Raw genomic sequence first — 12957 nt, 5'->3', positions numbered from 1 at the left:
GCGCGGGGCGGCGCCGCGGGCGGCGGGGGGGGGGGGGGGGGGGGGGGGGGCGAAAGCACGCGCCGCCGCCGAAGGTTCTAGCAGTGGGCGGGGGCGCCCGGTGCCCGGGAAGGGCAGGGGAAGGGCAGGCCCTGAGGGGGCGGGAAGGCGGGAACCTGCGGGTCGGGGCCACTGCCACTGCCACTGCGCGGGGGTTGTTGTCAACCTGAGCGAGTGTGGGCTGAGACCGTCGAAAGACAAAGCCGGCGGGGGAGGTTTGTTTGCAGCCTTTTACTCAGGGGTTTTCTGGTCGTGATGGTTGCTTTAGTGGGTCTCATGAAAACTCGTTTTGAGGTCATGGGGGTGCTTGCTTGAAGGAGGAGGTGCAGCGGGTGGTGCTGCTCGCGGGAGAGGGGGGGTTTTGTGGGTTCTTCTGGGGCGCTTCCTACTGTGCCCTGCGCTACCGTGGCTCGGGCTCCAGCTCTCCTTCGATCGTTCTCAACGCCTGCTGCAACACGAATCTTACATTCTATTAGTAAAAATTTAGTAGCTGTTGTTTTCTTTCTTTTCTGGTACTATTCAGCCAGAGTTCACTCAAGAGTGCATCATTGAGCCCAAGAAAGAAGTGGAAGAATCAAATCGGAGGAGGATGACGTGGGATGAAGAACTTGTCGAAGTGGGTGCTAAATTAAACTTTTTGGTTTTAATTCAGCTTGGTTGTGACGGTTCTGTGCTATACCTGTGTTTTGAGTACACTGTAAGCAGGTAGCTTCATCAGTGAACGCAGCTCTTCTACTGATAGGTCTGGTTTCTCTGTTCTAATGCTAAAATGACTGTGTAGTGTGGTGGTGTATAAATTAAAAAAAGACAAGCTCTCAGATTTTCATATGGACCTAAGTAATCAAATGCTAAACATACACTGGATTTCATTGAGTTCTGTGTACCTTCAACCTCTAATCTTTGAACATTGCAGCCAGCCATATTTTTCAGCTCATTCTATATAACCAGCTCCTTAGGTCTTTTTCTGCTTTGTTTGTTTGGATGAGGTTATTGTTCTTAAAACTACTGCATTATTCTGGAGAAATTCTCATTTAGTGAATAGATAGTTCTGCTCCTTAGTAAAATCCACAGGATTTAGGAATATCAAATCTTCTTCAGTCCTCTTCTAAATGAGGGAAATCTTTGTCACTCCCACCCCTGGTAACTTTTGCACCAAAAGTGAAAAATGGTTAAAAATCTGAAAGATAAATGTCCAGTGTTTTGTGAAAATCAATGGCTCTGCAGAGCCTCTAAAGGAACATGAGGAAAATGCTGTATGTGTTGTTTCGTGATAGCCGATTAGCCAGGCAGCCTGTGCAGAGCTCTAGGTGTAACCAGCACACATCCTCTCCTTTCTGGAGCTAACAGGGAATGTGGAGAAAATTTGGATCGTTACAGTGGTGATTTAGAAGACAAAGGTTGCAGATCCATTTGGATTCAGGCATAGTCAATCTCACTGCTTTTATAACAGCCTTTTTTCACTATTATTAAACTGTTTGGAAGGAGTATCTGAAGCTGGATGGTATGTAAAACGAATAATACAGTTTTTCTATATTGCCATCTTAGTTCAAGGAAGGCATTGTACATGAGCCCTCTGATGTTGAAACTCTTTTGAAACCCTCATGAAGTTGGTAGAGATGTCAGGTCTTCAAAAAAATCAGAGGAGGAAGTGGTGATGTGAATATAGCCCTTTTCCTAAAAAAGAGACCAAAATGCGTAATTGTATTAATATATGACTTACAGTTTTCCCATCTGGAAACATAATGAAATCTTTGCCAATATGAAAGCCTTATGATTATCTAGACAGAAATTTAAAAACCATTGATGCTTTTAGAGAAAGAGGATGCTAACTTGGATGTCTTGCTGAGTACTTCAGTTTTCAGGTTTGGGTTGTTATGGGTTGAAACCACGATTGTGATTTTTGTGTGGTCAGACAAGAGATTCCAGAGTAGCATAAAAGGATAGTCTGATCTCCCTCTGAGCTGAGATGTCAGCGCACTGCCTCCTTAAGACTAGGTTAACTTAAATGCCAATCTGGTAAATACACACAAAGAACATTATGGTTTTGTACTTCTTACAAAAGCAGCATATTTAACATGAATTATTTGGGTCCTTGCAGGCTTCTGTTGTGGCTGCTAATGCTAACTGAAGTTACTTAGGTTGCCTGGCTAAGCTGTTTCCAGCATTGATACCTTGATCAATATTACAGTATTGTACTGTACTGATACATTACCTCCCAGATGGACTGCACTGATTTTCCTCAAACAGGGTAATGGCAGTGGCAAATATTACTAAAAGTAGCAAATCTTTCTAGGTTAGGGGTTTTTTTTGCTGGTTTTTTTGGTTGGTTAGTTGTTTGGGGGGGGGTTAGCGTGTTTTTGTCCTGTGGTTTGGATATAAAACAATGAATGACAGTAAAATGGAGGTAAAATTTTGTGAGAGATCAGTAAAATCTTCATCAACAAATCAAGTTTTATTATTATTGTGGCCATAAAGAACAGCAGTAATTGTGGGAGGATGTTTCTTCTGACTCAAGACCTGCTGTGTGGCTTTTTGTGTGATTTACAGTACTGGTTTTTTGTTTAGCTTTGCTTTTCCCAAAGGAGGGTGTTGGTTTTGTTGCCTAATTCCATATTTTGATACTGATTTTCTCTAAAATTATTTCTGAGGTCCAGAACACATTTCCTTCAATGCTTTAAATACAGCTTTGCATATAGAACTGGAGACATAATTATTTGTTTCATTTTAATGATAAATCTATCAACATGAAAGTTAGGCTGTCTAGAAGAATGAATTGAGCATACTGTAGCTGTCCTTAGGTTATTTTGTCACTGCTTAATTTATAGCTAGTTCTGGGGTTTGTTTGATTTTAAGTAAGTTTTCCCCCACTTGCTGTGTTAAAGCCTTAAGAGTACCACTGATTAGTAACAAATTAAAAAGTTTCATGGGCAGCAGTACTTGCCAGTTCATGTGCAGTTGTAAGCCTGCTTGGTGCTTCCCTTAATTAAGCCATGTAGATGTGCTTTGCCATTCAAAAGCTGGCATGATGAAGCCTTGTTCCTGCCTGGGCTGTGTTCATACAAGCCTAATGCAAACACAGTTATAAGGGTTCTGGTTGGTTGGTTGGTTTACAACATAGGTGTTTTTAAGACTTCACTGATTTCTATTCTGAAGGAATACTAGGAAAAAAAAACCCAACCAACCAACCACAAATGAAAATCTGTAAGGGTTACTTACAGTTGGGTTGGGGGGGGGAGGGGTGTTAATTGCTTTGAAGTGCAAACCTTAGAGTTATGTATTCCTGTTTGGAGGAGAGTCGTGCTTTTTGTCTGTGAGTGATTTTAGATCACCTATTTTTGTCAATCATACAGAGAACAGAAGGCATTCTCACTAAAACAGGGTAAAATAGTGAGTGGAATTTTTAGTAGTCAAGCCAACTCATTTAAAGCTACTTTGTTTCTGTAGTGTACTGAAATCTATAGCCATAATTGTGGTATAACTCTGAGTCACTTCTGAAAGTGGGATTTAGTCACTGGTGTTCTGGAATGTTTTCATCATAACCAGAAGTGCTGTGTTTCTAGTTAAAATATGACTAAGCAAAGGAACTTCTGGACGTTTCAGAGCTCTTGGTGCAAAACAGGGAGTTGGCATCTTGGATGCTGCAGCAGCATTTGACGATTTCAGAAAGTGAGGTTAGTGTTAGTGATTTATAACTAATGGGAGTGCTAGCTTGTGAATTCTATCGTTTCTCTGGTCAATGATAATTAGCATCTTGCTGCTTCTTCACCTCTTTGGTATTCCTGCCTTCTCTAGAAGATTCTGTTTTCTATTCCTTTTGTTATGATAATTGGTTTACATTCCTAAAATAATACCACAGTACCTTTGGATAAAAAAACCGCTGTATTTGTCTTAAACTGCTGCTGCTGTTTTATCTTAAAAGTGAATTTGCAACTGCAGGCCTACTTGGGCTTCCCCTAATTAAGCTGCTTAGAGGTTTTCTGTGCTGTCTTTTGAAGCACTGCATATTCTGAGCCACGTCATGCTGTGAGGTTCCTGAAATCTTTTGTCTACATTTAAGAGTTCTGTGCTCATGGTGTCAGAAATTACAGATACCATGTATTGCTAAAGGATGATGTAGGTTGCTCAGACAAGAAAGCCAAAGGTTCAGTAAAAACCCACAGTCATTCAGAAATTGTCTTATGCTGTGAATGGAACTCCAAGAAAAGTAATGAGGGAGTGGTGTTGCATTAGAAAGCCAGAAGTATCTTCACTGAGTATCCCCATCCTTTCTACAGTTAGAACTTTCTACAGTAGTAAAACCATTCATACATGTACAAATGTAAACCTGAGATGTTCTGCGTTAAATGTTTTTCTGCTACCACCTTTTTTCCTCCCTTTCTGAGATTTTGCTAGTCCTAATGCCACAATAGCATGCTGTCTGGGATCTTCTGGAGAAAAAAAAAAAAGTTTGGGTAATGCATTTGAAAGTCTGATCTAAGTTGGAAGAGCACAATGGCAAGGAGCTTAATTATCAGGGTTGAACAGCTGACAGTCTGGAGGAAATGCCACACAAAAAGTTTTCTGTGTTAGAGTTAGGATGGTCAAATATTTTTAAAGCATGATTACATACAGGTTGACTTTGAGGGATTTGATACTGTCTAATAAAATTCCACTGTCTCTGAATCTGTATATGGCTAAGTACTGAGTTGCTGACTGCAGAGAACTTCCGTAGACATTATTGTTGAATTATATATGGCACGGCAAGAACTGTATATGCAGAGGATGACTTAGGATGTACTCTTTAAATATTTGGCTCAGTAAAATGTTCTAAAATTTGATACTCTGGTTTATGTCATGGACGCAAGTATAATCCCATTTATTAAAAAAATCAAATATGTGTTATTCGGGTATTAACCTAGATGTCCTGCAAAGACTGGAGTTTGGTTATTGTACTTTCTGAGATCACCGAGTCCTTGGAGAGGAGAGAATTGAAAGATCTGTATATGTCAGTGTGATTCATGTGTCTTCAAGGATCTTGGGCAAATCAAGAAAGAAACTGCAAGAGAGTTGTTTCTAGAGTTATTTAATAAATTTAATTTCAGATACTCTTTTCTAGAAAGGCAAAGATGTACTACATTTACAGTATTACATAAAAGTTCACAATTCTCTCTTGCCTTTTTTTGTTTGGTTTTTTTTTTTTAAGAATCAAAGCAAAAGAAAGTCCCAGACTTTACAAGATTTCTGAAGGGTTCACTCAAATTCCCCTTCCTCTTTTTACAAGGATTCCCCAGGGTCCCTTTTCTTGGGGTCAGTTGTGTGTCTTTCCATTACTGCCTGCTATTTCTTCTTTTTATCTATTTCAGTGTTATTTTCTGACTAATGAACAGTTAGTTGACCATAATTCCCAGCACTCTGAATCAGCAGCTATTTGTGCAAATCTAAATATGCGGGATATGGCTTCAATCCTCCAAGTTAAATGACAATATATAGAGATCGAGGAAGTAAGAAGCTGAAACACATGAAGTGTGTTGATACATGGTGGTCATGATGTGTCAGTCACATTAGGTCAACAAATCTGCACGTTCCAGTTCTAGCAAAGTAGATCTCTTTTGCTTACTTTATTTCTATTTTATGATAGTGTGAAATCATAAACAGTTACTTCTTTTTTCTCTAAATGCCACTTTCAAAGGTAGAAGACTTTAGTACGTAACTTCAAATAACAGGAAACACTGGAAGACCCTACATTCTTAGTGTTTTCTGACTCTGATCTTGCAGAGCTGAAACAAAACCACTGGACAGCATTTTCACTGCTGTTTCATTATAGCCATGATTTTTATTATTTTTTTTAAATTTTAATTATGTATTCTTGATTTTTACATGTATGTGTGTATGAGTCTTTATCTGGTGATGTAGTCACACCTTAAGAATTCCTGAGAGATGGAAATAAAGAATGTGAACTATTAGTTCGTTTTCCAGTGTTCCATTTGCCTGAGTGCTTTTTTTTTTGTCCTTTTTTTAATTGGGCCCAGACTCCATTGCCACAAAAGAAAGAACTGGAAGAACTCTACCTATTCAGTCACATCTATTATGTTGTAAAATGTGGAAATGGGTAAAGTAATTTATCTGATTCTAGTCCACCTAGGGATTACAAATAGGAAAAGTCTATTTTAGAAAAATATAATCTTTAACTATATCCTGATTTCTCTAAGCAGTCATCATTGTTTGGTTTGAACATAAATCTGCAATTGCTTGGAAACACAGACCTGTTACCCAGATGCAGCTCAGCTGAATAAAACACGTGCTGTTACATCAAGGAGTACAGATTTCATGTTAGGCAAAATTCCCTCTAAGGCTGTCAAAAGTAATGTGCTTTAAGAAAGACCTAATTGTTTCTGCATTTCACTAAAAAGTCGTGTTGTTATTGCCTACCGGTAACTTCGGTAAGGGATTAGAACTCCAGCAGTGGGCTCTTACTGCCCAGCTACCAGTGTGATTTTTGGGTGGAGAATCAGTGTGATTTGGGAAAGAAAGTTTTGTTTGTACTTGAGAGAGCAGAGCAAATTTCAGTATAATTTATGGGTTATTCTGTAAGTGAGAAATGCAAAAGTAGGAAGGGACAGTGAACAAAGCGTGTACTTTACAGGGGGAATTAGCTCAAATGGTAGAGCGCTCGCTTAGCATGCGAGAGGTAGCGGGATCGATGCCCGCATTCTCCATTTGCGACTTAACGGTGTTACTTTTAAGTAACACTACTGTGACCAATACTTCATTTTTTTCAGTTACCAGTTGTAATTTTTTTGCTGTTTTGGAAAAGAGAAGCTTGTAAACTTATATTTTGTCTAAAATTAGTGTAACTGCTTGCACAAAAAAAGAAATAAATTCCTATTAATGGGTTTTAAAGAATGAAACACAACCACACTGACAGATACCGCTGTTTCTTCTGATTTTTTGCTGTGGTGCAATATTAGTTCCCTGTTTATACTACCTTATTTTGTGGGGCTATTTTAAATTTAGATGCATTTTTCTGTAACAGTTTTGTAAGGATTAAAATCAGTCAATTTTAAGAAGCACATGCAAAATATGAATGATTTAAATTGTTAATGTTGATAAAAAATGAACATTTTTTTTAAAGTACAAATTATTTTCTTATCATGGCTTGAGGAAGAAATTGAGTGAAATCATGAGAGATTGATTGTCGCTTGAAACTCAGATTAGGAGCAAGTGTGTCATGCCCATCCTAGCTACAACAGGTGCAAGGTAGCTGGAGAGACAGTAATTCTATGGTGAGCTGATAATTATATAGACAACTACATACTTTTACATCTTCTTATAGAGAATTTCACTAACTTTTCATGTAATTAAAAACAAACAAAATGCTCACATTAAAATTAAATGCACTTGTAAGGGACAGAAGTGAATTTTATTTCCTGTATTACAGAATAACATTAGTATTAAGTTGTTTTGTGAAGAAATAATTTTTCAGAGAGTTCACAAGTGTAGTCTGCTGATTGAGATTTTTTCCTGTTTTATTTGCTGTATGAAATGGTATATATTACTAGCTATATATTTTCTTTTACAAACACAAACAATTTATGGAAGAAAATCATACGCTGCTGTAAATTCTCAGTCTCTCAAAACACTGGAGAATGCGGGCATCGATCCCGCTACCTCTCGCATGCTAAGCGAGCGCTCTACCATTTGAGCTAATTCCCCTTGCTTGATAACATGAGGAGTGGATTTACTTCTGCTGAATCATAGCTTGGCTGCTTTAGATATAATTACTTTGTTGAGTCAGTCTGCTAATTTAATAACACTGAATCATCACTATTTATGTGGAAAGCCTGTTAGCTTAGAAGTCAGAATACTCCCTTGACATATGAGAAGCATACCAATGCATTTTCTGCTATGTTAATTTGATAAAACAACACTTACTTTCCTGAACAAAGCCTCCTCTAGTGTTTATTGAGGAAGGAGAGAGAACTACTTTTTTTCCTCTGTTACAGTGCAGATACCAAAAGACTTGTAAGTCTAGAAAGTATACTGGTAAAAGTCACTGAAGGGCAATGAGATTTTCCTTCTTGTTTTCCAAGTCTTTTTATTTTCTTTTCCAACTTTATTTTCTAATTAGCTGTATGTAAATGGTAAATGCAATGGTTTAAAAGTTCGTGTTTATCATAGTTCATGGAGAGAAAGTATTCATTTATATCTTCCTAAGTTATATGCTAGGTATTTCTACCTTTTTGTATTGACTTGGATGATTCAGTTAAAATAGTATTGCATCTTAGATATATGGAGTTACTAAAAACATTTCAGAAATATAAAAATTCAAGTGTAGTTACACTAACTGACTTTCAGTAAGAAGCACATTGGCAAAGCTCTATTCCCAGGTTATTAAATCAAGGATTGCTTTCTGGATTTAAAGAAGGAAAATGTAGTTTACAGTGAGAGTGGTTACACTGGCATACTATTAAACAACAAAGGCAATGAAAAAGATATAATAAAAGATTTCTCACTTTCTGTTTAAACGCAGAAAAGTAAGTTCTGCTAGTGCAGTAAAATGTGTGCAGTAATCCAACAGTACATGTGCTGGCAGTTTTCCCTAATGGATTTAACTTACTGGATGGCAGCATCCAGTCAAAAGAAAATAAATTATGAAATTTAGCATCAGCTAGTTACAGCTTGTCTAAAGTAAGGTAGTACTTCAAATCTGTCACAATCCAGATTCAGGCCAACATGTGGAACTAAAACCACAGTTATCACTGCAAACGTTCTCATAGAATTTAAATATTCTTTTGCCTTACCTCAATCTCTGCACGACAAAGCAGAAAAAAATTGTTCTTACTGTTTCTTGCAGTATACTGTAACTGACTTTAGCTACCTCACTGGAGTAAACTTAAGGGGAAAACAAATATGCAGAAGTGGTTTCAGTCCTTCTCACAGGCACACATCTTAGGCTCAGGGATGGCCCACTGCATGTCTGCAGCTGGGAACTTTCCCATATCATATTTCACAAGGTTCAGCTCTTTGTACAGTTTTCTTTATCTACCCTGTGCAGTCTGAGTCAGTAAGAAAATGGAAGATTACCTCTCTCCATTTTTCACCCCCAAATCTCACTCTGCTGCCACTGAAAAGGCCTAAAGCTCAGACAATTCAGCTCACAGAAAAAATTTGATGACAAAGTCAGATAAGGGTGAGGAAAGACCTCTGCAACAGTACTATTTTCAGTGATTAAAATGTGTATTTCATGTAATTGACAGCCCATTGTTTTGTGTCTTGAATTTGTTGTGATTGGTAAGTTTTCATGGAAGATGATGAGTAAAACTTTCTAATTTCTCCGCTTGGTTGGGAGAACTTCCTTACCTACATGGCTGAAAATAACCTGACCTTCTTAATTCCATTTTTTCATTTCTTTAGGGTATTTCAGCTGTGAAGGCTTTGTGTCCACATACCTTATGGCATGGTTTAACCCCAGCCAGCAACTAAGCACCACGCAGCCACTCACTCACTCCCCCCCCATCCAGTGGGATGGGGGAGAAAATTGGGAAAAGAAGTAAAACTCCTGGGTTGAGATAAGAACAGTTTAATAGAAAGAAACTAATAATGATAACACTAATAAAATGACAGCAGTAATAATAAAAGGATTGGAATGAACAAATGATGCACAGGACAATTGCTCACCACCCACCAATTGACACCGTTAGTCCCCAAGCCAGCGATTCCCCCCACCCCCACTCCCCAGTTCCTATACTAGATGTGACGTCCCATGGTATGGAATACACCGTTGGCCACTTTGGGTCAGCTGTCCTGGCTGTGTCCTGTGCCAACTTCTTGTGCCCCTCCAGCTTTCTCGCTGGCTGGGCATGAGAAGCTGAAAAATCCTTGACTATAGTCTAAACACTACTTAGCAACAACTGAAAACATCAGTGTGTTATCAACATTCTTCGCATACTGAACTCAAAACATAGCACTGTACCAGCTACTAGGAAGACAATTAACTCTATCCCAGCTGAAACGAGGACACTTTAACACAGATGACTTTGATGCATCTCTTTGGCAACACTAATGTAAACTGATATAAGCCAATTTAAGCAGGTTTGACTTTTGCTTTCTGGATGGTCTTCTTAGGGGAGTTTGGGGCAAGTGTGAGTTTTGTATTCTCTTCAAGCTGCTGCACTGCATTGTCGGTGATGTAACTTCCCTCAACATAGGAGCAGCAGCTGCCCTCTTCAGAGAAGTCTAGTGGGAATTGGGTGGCACTGAAAGGCCACAGGTCGTGAATTTGTCATGCAAGTTTAGCATAAAGTGCCTTATCACAGTACTTGCGGAGTTTGTCATCTTGGACAAAAAAAAAGACAAGCTCAAGGTCAAATGTTACTAAGTGTTCTGAATGGTTGCTCTGGCATTACTACCCATGATAAAGGCACAGTCAGTAAAAGGAAGGCAGTTTGTATTTGTGGTTACTAAAAGACATGGTTGCAGTGAGAGTGTTGTGGGGGGGAATTAGCTCAAATGGTAGAGCGCTCGCTTAGCATGCGAGAGGTAGCGGGATCGATGCCCGCATTCTCCACGGGTATGTTTTGTTTATTGTCGGAGAAAAAACAGTTAACTACAAAATATGTTTTCATGTATTGAACTGGAATTTTGAAGTAAAATAAGTTCTTATTTTTTAGATGTACATGGTTTATTTCTTAAATCCTGGCATATGTTTGACGAGAATAAATTAAAATAATTAACTAATATTTAAAAAAAAAATAGAAACTGACTTTGGTGGGGAGAAAACCAAATACTGGAAAGTACTTCCTCTAATGAATTGCAAGTAATGAACTTGTATTTTATACACCTGGTTTTTTGGTTTGTCTTGCTTCTTACTACTTCATTTGAAAATACTAAATGAAATGCTACAAATTCATTATTTGACACCTGTTTTGGAATCGAAGTTGAATGTTTTCATTTGTGAATAGAGATCAGAGCAAGAGAGAAAACTCTTTTATGCGTGGAACTGCAATTTTGGATACACACAGATGATCACAGTTTTGTGGTCCCTGTTGACAGTAAAAGGGAGGGGAATTAGCTCAAATGGTAGAGCGCTCGCTTAGCATGCGAGAGGTAGCGGGATCGATGCCCGCATTCTCCAGTGTTTTGTTAAATAAAAATTGTTACACCTAGAAGTAGAAACTACCAAAACAAAGTATGTACTATTTTGGTAAAATGTTGATTTTGTTTTAAGTGGGGTAAAACTGATTTTTTTCCTTCCTCTCTTCCTCCCTTCCTTCCTCTGTGAGCTTTACTACTAAAATCAGGCTTATATAACTGCATATGTCAATCCTCTGTCATAACTGTTGACTCTTCCTGGCCAGTTTAAGTCAAATTTGGCAGAAAAAGAGTACTGCAATATGGCATTTTTCTAGGCTTTATGAAAAACAATGGACAAATGATGGTTAGAGACCAGAATCAGCATGTCTTTTTGATCAGACAGTGGAAAATAGCAGTTTAGGAATGCCTGTTCTTCCCCAGCTCCCTGTTGTGGCCTGTCCAGAAATATAGGATCTTCTTTTCATTTAGCGTCTTTGTGAAGCTGTAGTATGAGCTGGATCAGTCAATTCAATTTTAAGGGTAAAAGTTGTCACCTCTTTCCCAAGTCCGTATCCTACAAAGCACATTACAGCAACTATGTCTTTTAGCTATGGCCTTGTGTGCAGGTTATAATTGAGCTCCTTAGCATTCTCTCCTGCTTCTGTTTTTGCAGAGCTGCTTTTAAGAGGCTAATGCCTGCCACATTTGTCTTAGAGCTTCAGAGATAACCTCAGCCATCAAACTGATTCACTGACTTTCCCTAACACCTTATTAGTTTCTCCTTTTGATCCTTCTCCAGATGTTTTGTGTTTCTTTATGGTGCGCTTCCCCCTGACCCTTTTAGAAGCAGCTGCACAGCAAGTGCAGCTTTTTAGATCTTAGTGACCTGTGCTGCTCAATCTGTTGTCTTGAGTGTTAACAAAGCACCTTACAGTGTGCAAGGCGGCCTACTCATTTCCTTACATCTCTCTGTTCATGGCTGAGGAAGAAAATGTACGTGGAACTAGCAAAAGACTGTTGTTATTCTGCTTCTTGGCCTGTGTCCTGGTTTCAGCTGGGATGTAGTTAACTGTCTTCCTAGTAGCTGGTACAGTGCTATGTTTTGAGTTCCGTATGTGAAGAATGTTGATAACATTGATGTTTTCAGTTGTTGCTCAGTAGTGTTTAGACTAGAGTCAAGGATTTTTCAGCTTCTCATGCCCAGCCAGGGCACCTGACCCAAACTGGCCAACAGTGTATTCCATACCATGTGACGTCCCATCAAGTTTAGGAACTGGGAAGTGGGGGGCAGGGATTTTGCCGCTGGGGGACTGGCTGGGTGTCGGTCGGTGGGTGGTGAGCAATTGCCCTGCGCATCATTTGTACATTTCAATCCTTTTATTACTACTGTTGTCGTTTTATTAGTGTTATCATTATCATTATTAGTTTCTTCTTTTCTGTTCTATTAAACCGTTCTTATCTCAACCCAGGAGTTTTACTTCTTTTCCTGATTTTCTCCCCCATCCCACTGGATGGGGGGGGAGTGAGTGAGCGGCTGTGTGGTGCTTAGTTGCTGGCTGGGGTTAAACCACGACAGCTGAAAACTTAACCTTTCCCTTGAACTCTTGGGCATACCTAAAAAAGAGTGTACCAGTCTCACTGACTACTTTCAATATGATTAGTAGACGGAAGATGCCTAGAATGGTCATACCAAATGCCATCATTCTGACAACAGTCTGGGACATGCTTATACCTACTGCGTACACACTAATTTTCAGCAGGGTTGTTCTCGGTACACACTGTGTTGGCACTGGGTTCTTGTCCCACCAACATCCTTTAGTAAAGCTGCCTTATAAAAAATGATTGCTGATCATTATCTTTGATAGG

General features: G+C 39.0%; 4 non-coding genes across 4 annotated transcripts; 3 read left to right on the top strand and 1 right to left on the bottom strand.

The window, feature by feature from the left end:
* Positions 1-6661: 6661 nt before the first annotated feature.
* On the top strand, positions 6662-6734 carry TRNAA-AGC. The gene has a single exon. It is a non-coding gene; the product is annotated as a tRNA-Ala (tRNA).
* Positions 6735-7658: 924 nt separating this feature from the next.
* TRNAA-AGC lies at positions 7659-7731 on the bottom strand. Its single transcript has one exon. It is a non-coding gene; the product is annotated as a tRNA-Ala (tRNA).
* Positions 7732-10512: 2781 nt separating this feature from the next.
* On the top strand, positions 10513-10585 carry TRNAA-AGC. Its single transcript has one exon. It is a non-coding gene; the product is annotated as a tRNA-Ala (tRNA).
* A 494-nt stretch (positions 10586-11079) lies between these two features.
* Positions 11080-11152, top strand: TRNAA-AGC. The gene has a single exon. It is a non-coding gene; the product is annotated as a tRNA-Ala (tRNA).
* The last annotated feature ends 1805 nt before the right edge of the window (positions 11153-12957 follow it).

This window comes from Haliaeetus leucocephalus, unplaced genomic scaffold (genome assembly GCF_000737465.1).
Source record: "Haliaeetus leucocephalus isolate CR32 unplaced genomic scaffold, Haliaeetus_leucocephalus-4.0 Scaffold428, whole genome shotgun sequence".
Lineage (NCBI taxonomy): Eukaryota > Metazoa > Chordata > Aves > Accipitriformes > Accipitridae > Haliaeetus > Haliaeetus leucocephalus.
The sequence above is the reverse complement of the archived record's forward strand: the minus strand, read 5'-3'. Positions and strand labels throughout refer to the sequence as shown.